We start from the raw sequence: 8610 nt of genomic DNA on the forward strand, positions 1-8610 counted from the left end.
AGCTTTCAAATTCTCTTTCAGTTGCCACCCTCACAGATGGATTAGGAAACTCTTTCCGGTGCACTCATTAGTGAAATGACCTCAAGGAAGCTGGAATCCAATATCTAATGGCCGATTTTTAGCGAGTCCACACGCCAGGGTGGTCGGGGTCCAATGCAGCCCCGGCCAGGCCCAGGCCCCTTAGACTGGGCCACAGGAGGACACTGAGGAGGGTCCCGGCCCCCACGAAGCGGTGCCGGCAGTTCTCCACGGGCTTGGGCGTTTTCCAGAGGTAGGAGATGGAGGGGACTGATTTCTTCAGCGCCCCCCAAACCACGCCACCCCACCCCACCCATGGGACACATCCCCAGAGAGAGACGCCCCATACACTGGCTGTGCCCCAGCCCTGGCCCGGGGGAATAGGCGGCAGCCCACCCACAGGGCGAGGGGGGGGGCGCAGCTGAAAGGGGTTGTGGGGGAGGGCGGCCCCTGGCTGGGGTCAAAGGGCGAGCGTCCCGCGCGTGCGCAGTCAGCGGCAGCAACGCGCTGGGGGTGGGCAGCGGGTAGGTGAAGGAGGCCTGGCGAGGAGACGAGGGGGGCTGGGAGGGCTCCACCTTGGCGAGTCCAGCCGTGGAGGCGCATCTTGTGTGAGTGAGTGTGAGTGTGTGTGTGTGTGTATAGAGAGACAGCCCCCCACCCCGCCCCGCCCCGCCCATCACCCCCGTCCCTGGGAGCCCGCGGGACCCGGCCGGCGAACTCAACCGGCCCGGCCCGGCGCGGGGCCTGGGGCGGGAGGCGGCGGCGGGGAAGCCCAGAGAGGCTCGGCTTCTCGAGCGGGGCAGGGGCGCCCTCCGCCGCCGTCTAGGGCCACACCACCCTGAACGCCCCCGATCTCGTCTGGTCTCGGAAGCTAAGCAGGGTCGGGCCTGGTTAGTACTTGGATGGGAGACCGCCTGGGAATACCGGGTGCCACAGGCTGCTGCTTTTTATTTTTTTTTTGCCTCTTGTTCTGTCCCCTTTCTGGGAGCGCGGCGGCGGCCCGGGGTGGGGGTCACCCCCACCCTCAGCGCCCGCGCGGTGCCTGGCGCCCCAGCCCGCACCGTGGGGCCTCCTCTTGTCCCAAGCCGCGACACCGCCGCCACGCGGCAGCATGCGTGGCATCTGGACTGTCAGGTCTCAGACCAAAGGTCTGCTCTGTGGGAACCGACACGCTGGAGGAAACCTTGAGAGTCTGAGAGGGGAGGGAGTTCCAGAAGAAGGCCAGGATGTCATTTTGAGGGAGTATGTGACCAGAACTCGTCCCGTTGCTTTTGGGGTTCTATGGGCTACACGCAGGAATCTTTGGTGGTGGCACCTGATGTTGGGGGATCCGGAGTCACACCCAGACCTGCTCCACAGGCCTCCTTTTACTTTTCTCTTCGGATTCATTATTTTTAAAAAGTGTCTCTTACCTCTAGGATTGCATTTTCTTTTCTCTCTCTTTTCAAGCAGATGATGGGAGTACAAGTATTCAGGTGACATGTGTTGCCCGTGCCGCCCTCCCCCCTGTGTTCTTTTTTTTTTTTTTTTTTTGAGACAGAGTCTCGTTTTGCTGCCCAGGCTAGAGTGAGTGCCATGGCGTCAGCCTAGCTCACAGCAACCTCAATCTCCGGGCTCAAGCAATCCTGCTGCCTCAGCCTCCCGAGTAGTTGGGACTACAGGCATGCACCACCACGCCCGGCTGTGTTTTTCTATATATATTAGTTGGCCAATTAATTTCTTTCTATTTTTAGTAGAGACGGGGTCTCGCTCTTGCTCAGGCTGGTTTCGAACTCCTGACCTGGAGCAATCCGCCCGCCTCGGCCTCCCAGAGAGCTAGGATTACAGGCGTGAGCCACCGCGCCCGGCCCCCCCTGTGTTCTTATTCATACACCTCTCATGTTGTTCCAGCGTATTGTGGGGGTACCAATGTTAAGGTCGGGTGCCTTGCCCTCTCCAAGCCTCCCCCCTCAGGTCAGAGCTTCAAGTGCGCCCATCCCCCAGTCGGTGCGCACCCACCCCATGCCTAATGGATGTGTATGCCCCTCCCCTCCCCCCACCCGCCCGCCCGACACCCACCCGATGAAGGTGATTCCTCTCTGTCCACTTAGGCGTCCATCCGTTCGTACCAATTTGCTGGTGAGCGCGCTCACGTGGTGCTCGTGTGTCCATTCTTGGGATACCTGGCTTACTGGAACGGGTTCCAGCTCTGGCCAGGAGAACACGAGAGGCGCCCTCTCACCGCTGCTCCTCACAGCCGAATGGCACTCCGTGGTGTCCACGCGCCACGTATTATTGATGCACTCCTGGATGGATGGGCACTCGGGTCGCTTCCACGTATTTGGGATTGTGAATTGTGCCCTAACTGTAACCCTAACCCTTACCCAGCCCGTCTCCTCTGCCCCTGCCTGACGCACTCCTCCCCGGCCAGGCCCGTCACTGTCCTGGGCCCCCGCCTGACCGGCTCCTCCCCGCCCGGCCGGTCACCGTCCTCTGCCCCTGCCTGACACGCTCCTTCCCGCCCGGCCTCTCACCGTCCTCGGCCCCTGCCTGACCGGCTCCTCCGTCGCCTGGGCCTTCCAAGGGCTTGGTGTGGATGCTGCTTCCAGGAAGCCCTCCAGAAACCCGGCAGCAGGGTGGCCGCAGCAGTCTCCAGCAGCCGTCCCTAAGTCGCGTGAGTGCGGGGGACGTGCCCCCGCTGTGCCGCGGGGGCCCAGCCTGGTGTCTTCCCTGAGGCCCTGCGGCTGCCGGCTGGGCTGCCGCTCCCCGCAAGGGGAGAGCCGCGGAGGTGGGGACCGCCTCCTGATGGGGACGTACAGGCAGCTCTCCACGTCGGATTCCGGGGCTCTCTGTCCTGCCCGAAGGCCCAGCTGGCCTGCGGGTCCTTAGAGTGGCAAAAACCTCCGAAAACTGAGACTGAGGGTCCGGTGGGTGTCTGCACTTTTCTGCTGGGCACCCCAGGGAGGCCAGGGGGCTGGCTGGACAACGTCGTCTGCTGGGCGGGGGGGGGGGGGTTGGAGGAGCAACTGATGCCCTTTGCACTTTGGGTAGCAAGAGTCTGAGGTGTCTCTGAGCCCTGTGCCCTGTGGGGGCGGGGCGGGGGGGAGGAGGAGGAGGAGGAGGAGGAGGTGGGAAGGGCCGGGGCCTGCAGTCCTGTTCCCGGGGTGGCACGGCAAGTGGCTTCTTCCACAGGCTGCTTGGCCTGGGCTCCCTGCACCTGGGCCTTTGGAGGACCGGCCCTGTGCTTGCCAACACTTCCTGCAGGGACCCAGAGCTGGGAGGTGGCATCTCTCAGCCCTGGGTCGGGCAGAGCCCCAGCGGGCCATGCCCACAACCTCTCTCAGCACCGGTCCCCCAGAAGGCTCCTTTGGGACCAGGATTCTCTTGCGGTGACTCTTTAAGGTCTGGCCCCTGGATGGAGGGGCACCAGGAGTAGAGGAGCAGGAAGGGGAAGGGGGTGGCCATGCGAGGGGACACTTTGAGGCCAAGTCCCAGCTTCAGCCTGATCCTCCTGGGAACCCCGCTCTGAGACAAGGAGCCGGGCTTCGCATTCCCACAGCAGCCAGTCGTGGGCTGAGGACACCTGGGGCGTTGGGAACTCCCTGGCTTCTCCTTGGTTTAACATCTAGAGCTGCTTGTGAATCGCGCCGCCACACACACCCGAGCGCAGGTGTCTTCCGCACAGACTGCGGGCCTCGCTCTTCTGAATGCCGCTAGCTCGCCACCCACCCACGGGTGAACCTGGTCAGGGTGCTTTCTCTCAGGGGCAGACTCTTTTCCGGGCGGGCTACCGGTGTCTCTGTTTGCTCGTTTCTTTCTTCCATTTCGGGAAAGTCTTCCTTGCTGGGTGTGGAAATCTCCTATGCCTTCCCTCGCCTATTCTGTCAGCTTTCAAATTCTCTTTCAGTTGCCACCCTCACAGATGGATTAGGAAACTCTTTCCGGTGCACTCATTAGTGAAATGACCTCAAGGAAGCTGGAATCCAATATCTAATGGCCGATTTTTAGCGAGTCCACACGCCAGGGTGGTCGGGGTCCAATGCAGCCCCGGCCAGGCCCAGGCCCCTTAGACTGGGCCACAGGAGGACACAGAGGAGGGTCCCGGCCCCCACGAAGCGGTGCCGGCAGTTCTCCACGGGCTTGGGCGTTTTCCAGAGGTAGGAGATGGAGGGGACTGATTTCTTCAGCGCCCCACAAACCACGCCACCCCACCCCACCCATGGGACACATCCCCAGAGAGAGACGCCCCATACACTGGCTCCCCTCCCCCTTGCGCTGTGCCCCAGCCCTGGCCCGGGGGAATAGGCGGCCGCCCAGCAACAGGGCGAGGGGGGGCGCAGCTGAAAGGGGTTGTGGGGGAGGGCGGCCCCTGGCTGGGGTCAAAGGGCGAGCGCCCCGCGCGCGCGTGCGCAGTCAGCGGTGGCGACGCGCTGGGGGTGGGCAGCGGGTAGGTGAAGGAGGCCGAGGCCGGGGGAGGAGACGAGGGGGGCTGGAAGGGCTCCAACTTGACGAGTCCAGCCGTGGAGGCGCATCTTGTGTGAGTGTGAGTGAGTGTGAGTGTGTGTGTGTGTGTGTGTGTGTAGAGAGACAGCCCCCCGCCCCGCCCCGCCCATCACCCCCGTCCCTCGGAGCCCGCTGGACCCGGAGCCCGCTGGACCCGGCGGCGAACTCAACAGGCCCGGCCCGGCGCGGGGCGTGCGTGGGGCGGGAGGAGGCGGCGGGGTTAGCTCAGAGAGGCTCGGCTTCTTGAGCGGGGCAGGGGCGCCCTCCGCCGTCCACGGCCACACCACCCTGAACGCGCCCGATCTCGTCTGGTCTCGGAAGCTAAGCAGGGTCGGGCCTCGTTAGTACTTGGATGGGAGACCGCCTGGGAATACCGGGTGCCACAGGCTGCTTCTTTTTTGTTTTTGTTTTTTTTTGGCCTCTTGTTCTGTCCCCTTTCTGGGAGCGCGGCGGCGGCCCGGGGTGGGGGTGACCCCCACCCTCAGCGCCCGCCGCGGTGCCTGGCGCCCCAGCCCGCACCGTGGGGCCTCCTCTTGTCCCGAGCCGCGACACCGCCGCCACGCGGCAGCACGCGTGGCCTCTGGACTGTCAGGTCTCAGACCAAAGGTCTGCTCTGTGGGAACCGACACGCTGGAGGAAACCTTGAGAGTCTGAGAGGGGAGGGAGTTCCAGAAGAAGGCCAGGATGTCATTTTGAGGGAGTGTGTGACCAGAACTCGTCCCGTTGCTTTTGGGGTTCTATGGGCTACACGTAGGAATCTTTGGTGGTGGCACCTGATGTTGGGGGATCCGGAGTCACACCCAGACCTGCTCCACAGGCTTCCTTTTACTTTTCTCTTCGGATTCATTATTTTTAAAAAGTGTCCCTTACCTCTATTATTGCATTTTCTTTTCTCTCTCTTTTCAAGCAGATGATGGGAGTCCAAGTATTCAGGTGACATGTGTTGCCCGTGCCCCCCTCCCCGCTGTGTTCTTATTCATATACCTCTCATGTTGCTCCAGCGTATCGTGGGGGTACCAATGTTAAGGTCGGGTACGTTGCCCTCTCCAAGCCTCCCCCCTCGGGTCAGAGCTTCACGTGCGCCCATCCCCCAGTCGGTGCGCACCCACCCCATTCCCAATAGATGTGTATGCCCATCCCCTCCCCCCACCCGCCCGACACCCACCCGATGAAGGTGATTCCTCTCCGTCCACTTAGGTGTCCATCCGTTCGTACCAATTTGCCGGTGAGCGCGCTCACGTGGTGCTCGTGTGTCCATTCTTGGGATACCTGGCCTACTGGAACGGGTTCCAGCTCTGGCCAGGAGAACACGAGAGGCGCCCTCTCACCGCTGCTCCTCACAGCCGAATGGCACTCCGTGGTGTCCACGCGCCACATTTTATTAATGCACTCCTGGATGGATGGGCACTCGGGTCGCTTCCACATCTTTGCGATTGTGAATTGTGCCCTAACTGTAACCCTAACCCTTACCCAGCCCGTCTCCTCTGCCCCTGCCTGACGCACTCCTCCCCGGCCAGGCCCGTCACTGTCCTGGGCCCCCGCCTGACCGGCTCCTTCCCGCCCGGCCTGTCACCGTCCTCTGCCCCTGCCTGACATGCTCCTTCCCGCCGGGCCTCTCACCGTCCTCGGCCCCTGCCTGACCGGCTCCTCCGTCGCCTGGGCCTTCCAAGGGCTTGGTGTGGACGCTGCTTCCAGGAAGCCCTCCAGAAACCCGGCAGCAGGGTGGCCGCAGCAGTCTCCAGCAGCGGTCCCTAAGTCGCGTGCGGGGGACGTGCCCCGGCTGTGCCGCGGGGGGGGCCCAGCCTGGTGTCTTCCCTGAGGCCCTGCGGCTGCCGGCTGCCGCCCCCCGCAAGGGGAGAGCCGCGGAGGTGGGGACCGCCTCCTGATGGGATCCCGGGGCTCTCTGTCCTGCCCGAAGGCCCAGCTGGCCTGCGGGTCCTTAGAGTGGCAAAAACCTCCGAAAACTGAGACTGAGGGTCCGGTGGGTGTCTGCACTTTTGTGCTGGGCACCCCAGGGAGGCCCGGGGGCTGGCTGGACAACGTGGTCTGCTGGGCGGGGGGTTTGGAGGAGCAACTGATGCCCTTTGCACTTTGGGTAGCAAGAGTCTGAGGTGTCTCCGAGCCCTGTGCCATGTCGGGGGGGGTGCGGGTGGGAGGAGGAGGAGGAGGAGGTGGGAAGGGCCGGGGCCTGCAGTCGTGTTCCCGGGGTGGCACGGCAAGTGGCTTCTTCCACAGGCTGCTTGGCCTGGGCTCCCTGCACCTGGGCCTTTGGAGGACCGGCCCTGTGTTTGCCAACACTTCCTGCAGGGACCCAGAGCTGGGAGGTTGCATCTCTCAGCCCTGGGTCGGGCAGAGCCCCAGCGGGCCATGCCCACAACCTCTCTCAGCACCGGTCCCCCAGAAGGCTCCCTTGGGACCAGGATTCTCTTGCGGTGACTCTTTAAGGTCTGGCCCCTGGATGGAGGGGCACCAGGAGTAGAGGAGCAGGAAGGGGAAGGGGGTGGCCATGCGAGGGGACACTTTGAGGCCAAGTCCCAGCTTCAGCCTGATCCTCCTGGGAACCCCGCTCTGAGACAAGGAGCCGGGCTTCGCATTCCCACAGCAGCCAGTCGTGGGCTGAGGACACCTGGGGCGTTGGGAACTCCCTGGCTTCTCCTTGGTTTAACATCTGGAGCTGCTTGGGAATCGTGCCGCCACACACACCCGAGCGCAGGTGTCTTCCGCACAGACTGCGGGCCTCGCTCTTCTGAATGCCGCTAGCTCGCCACCCACCCACGGGTGAGCCTGGTCAGGGTACTTTCTCTCAGGGGCAGACTCTCATCCGGGCGGGCTACCGGTGTCTCTGTTTGCTCGTTTCTTTCTTCCATTTCGGGAAAGGCTTCCTTGCTGGGTGTGGAAATCTCCTATGCCTTCCCTCGCCTATTCTGTCAGCTTTCAAATTCTCTTTCAGTTGCCACCCTCACAGATGGATTAGGAAACTCTTTCCGGTGCACTCATTAGTGAAATGACCTCAAGGAAGCTGGAATCCAATATCTAATGGCCGATTTTTAGCGAGTCCACACGCCAGGGTGGTCGGGGTCCAATGCAGCCCCGGCCAGGCCCAGGCCCCTTAGACTGGGCCACAGGAGGACACTGAGGAGGGTCCCGGCCCCCACGAAGCGGTGCCGGCAGTTCTCCACGGGCTTGGGCGTTTTCCAGAGGTAGGAGATGGAGGGGACTGATTTCTTCAGCGCCCCCCAAACCACGCCACCCCACCCCACCCATGGGACACATCCCCAGAGAGAGACGCCCCATACACTGGCTGTGCCCCAGCCCTGGCCCGGGGGAATAGGCGGCAGCCCACCCACAGGGCGAGGGGGGGGGCGCAGCTGAAAGGGGTTGTGGGGGAGGGCGGCCCCTGGCTGGGGTCAAAGGGCGAGCGTCCCGCGCGTGCGCAGTCAGCGGCAGCAACGCGCTGGGGGTGGGCAGCGGGTAGGTGAAGGAGGCCTGGCGAGGAGACGAGGGGGGCTGGGAGGGCTCCACCTTGGCGAGTCCAGCCGTGGAGGCGCATCTTGTGTGAGTGAGTGTGAGTGTGTGTGTGTGTGTATAGAGAGACAGCCCCCCACCCCGCCCCGCCCCGCCCATCACCCCCGTCCCTGGGAGCCCGCGGGACCCGGCCGGCGAACTCAACCGGCCCGGCCCGGCGCGGGGCCTGGGGCGGGAGGCGGCGGCGGGGAAGCCCAGAGAGGCTCGGCTTCTCGAGCGGGGCAGGGGCGCCCTCCGCCGCCGTCTAGGGCCACACCACCCTGAACGCCCCCGATCTCGTCTGGTCTCGGAAGCTAAGCAGGGTCGGGCCTGGTTAGTACTTGGATGGGAGACCGCCTGGGAATACCGGGTGCCACAGGCTGCTGCTTTTTATTTTTTTTTTGCCTCTTGTTCTGTCCCCTTTCTGGGAGCGCGGCGGCGGCCCGGGGTGGGGGTCACCCCCACCCTCAGCGCCCGCGCGGTGCCTGGCGCCCCAGCCCGCACCGTGGGGCCTCCTCTTGTCCCAAGCCGCGACACCGCCGCCACGCGGCAGCATGCGTGGCATCTGGACTGTCAGGTCTCAGACCAAAGGTCTGCTCTGTGGGA

General features: G+C 63.9%; 2 non-coding genes and 1 pseudogene across 2 annotated transcripts; all 3 read left to right on the plus strand.

Annotated features, from left to right (window-relative positions):
• The first annotated feature begins 838 nt into the window (after positions 1-838).
• LOC142875711 (5S ribosomal RNA) lies at positions 839-957 on the plus strand. The gene has a single exon (XR_012923010.1). It is a non-coding gene; the product is annotated as a 5S ribosomal RNA (ribosomal RNA).
• Positions 958-4770: 3813 nt separating this feature from the next.
• On the plus strand, positions 4771-4889 carry LOC142876013 (uncharacterized; annotated as a pseudogene).
• A 3378-nt stretch (positions 4890-8267) lies between these two features.
• LOC142875712 (5S ribosomal RNA) lies at positions 8268-8386 on the plus strand. The gene has a single exon (XR_012923011.1). It is a non-coding gene; the product is annotated as a 5S ribosomal RNA (ribosomal RNA).
• Positions 8387-8610: the final 224 nt, after the last annotated feature.

The sequence above is a fragment of the Microcebus murinus genome, chromosome 14 (genome assembly GCF_040939455.1).
Source record: "Microcebus murinus isolate Inina chromosome 14, M.murinus_Inina_mat1.0, whole genome shotgun sequence".
Classification (NCBI taxonomy): Eukaryota; Metazoa; Chordata; class Mammalia; order Primates; family Cheirogaleidae; genus Microcebus; species Microcebus murinus.